The sequence below is a fragment of the Neofelis nebulosa genome, chromosome 2 (genome assembly GCF_028018385.1).
Source record: "Neofelis nebulosa isolate mNeoNeb1 chromosome 2, mNeoNeb1.pri, whole genome shotgun sequence".
NCBI lineage: Eukaryota > Metazoa > Chordata > Mammalia > Carnivora > Felidae > Neofelis > Neofelis nebulosa.
The window spans coordinates 136,183,070-136,185,023 of record NC_080783.1 but is presented as its reverse complement, the minus strand read 5'-3'; positions in this window follow the sequence as shown (position 1 = coordinate 136,185,023).

Here is a 1,954-nt window from a genome sequence, read left to right as displayed (position 1 = left end):
GAACCTAGAGCCAAAAAAAAGGAGGGAGTAGTGTGAGATGATTCTGGACATGTCCATTTGGGACATGAGGGTTTTATTTCCATGCTAAGAATTTTGTCCTTTCTATTGGCAACGAAAAGCCATCAGAAACTTTTAAGAAAGGGAGTGGCATGATCTGGTCTTGCTATAGAGAGCTGACTCATGCCAAATCAGGAGAATGAATTAGCACAGGGAGGCTAGAGGCAGAAAGAACACTCCAGCCCTGCTCAAGTCAACTTAGGAAGGTATAAGACTAAATTAAGGCAATGAGATGGATGTAGGGAGAAAAGGCTGGTGACAGAAAGTTAGTCCTTCTCTGTCTGTACATTATTTACTCATTCAGTAGGCCAACCAACAAATCGTGAGGTCTCTGTACAGCCCCAGTGGTAGCACACCACTTGAGAGGCTGTACGGTGGCTGCACAATCTATGAATGGCGCCCTCTAGAGCAGAGCAATGGCATGCCTCTAGGGTGTGCACTCTGGCAGGCACAGAGCTAGCTGCTGAGTGGGCAGTCTTGAACAGAAGAGCTGTAGCCCTGTCTACGCCGACCTCTCCCTCCAGCCATAGCCACACCAAGACTGGTGGCTAGCCTGGGCAGGGTAATAATCTGGGGCATAATCTGACATTCTTTCAAACTGAGAGAGAAGGATTGTTTTTTAGTAGGAGCATTCTGCTTCTTCTCTTTAGTCCAGAGCCATTTAGCTGTCCCCAAATTTGTAAGTCTCATCCAGCAAAGCAAAAGCCCTGGGGCTAACCCCGGCCAACTCTGTAGAAGGTGGTTTAACTTACTCCTTTCATATTTTCCTTCTCTCTGGGAGGCACTTAGTGTTTCTTCCATTCATATTTAGTGCTCTAAAAGTGGTGAGGTCAATACACACCTTCTTCCTTCTTATCTGTCATGTCCTGGCCAGGTTTTAGTGATAAGTGGTTTTGGCTCCCCTTCTAGATTGGTGTTTGGGATAGTTGACTGGGTAGGTTATTTCTTAATCTAGTCTAATGTGGAAGATAGATAATGAATAAACCTTATAAATATTTCATTGGAGTTAACTTGACTTTGTGATTTAAGGAATAGAATTTCCTCAGTACTCCCAGGCAAATCTCTTTCCCATTATTCTCTCAGCTGATTCCCAAAGCCTCTAAGGGAATAAATAGCTTAAGCCCCCATGTGACCCCTTAGAGAAGATGTAAATGAGGCCAGTGGTGCAGAATAGGCCACCATTCTCCAGATCTAGCACAGAGTGCTATTTTCTCGGTGCGCAGCAGAGCAGCATGGGAGTAAATGCCCTAGAGAAACACTGATTTATACCAGTTGTAGATTTTTGTCAAGAAATGAACTAATTTCTCCAAATAACCAGATTTTTGATATAAATGCATATGAATTGCAGCAAGAGGACAAGAGGCAAGGTTGGAGGTTGGTTTGGGTGCTGTATGAAGTCCCATACACTGGATGTGTGGGGCTCCAAAGTGGAAAGAATAGACTGGGGGCAAGTAGATGTTATCTTTCATTCTTTTTGGAATGGGTTGATTGGCAGCTTGGTAGGTGAAATTTGACTTCAGAGCCTACCTACTTACTTCTGAATAGTTTCCTGGTCCTTCCCTGCCCTTTTATAGTTAGCTGCTCTTTCTCCTTTCTTGCCCAATCTCCTGTCGCTAAATCTAATCCAGATGGATCTGAACAATTGTCATGTCTAGTGTAGTGTGAGTTTAAGCCACCTTTACTTTTTGAAGGGGTATTTGTAAAATCTTTTTTTTTTTAATTTTCTTTAATGTTTATTTATTTTTTTTAGAGATACAGAGACAGAGCTCAAGCAGGGGAGGGGCAGAGACAGGGGAAGACACAGAATTCAAAGTAGGCTCCAGGCTCTGAACTGTCAGCACAGAGCCCATCACGGGGCTTGAACCCATGAACTATGAGATCAAAACCTGGGCTGAAG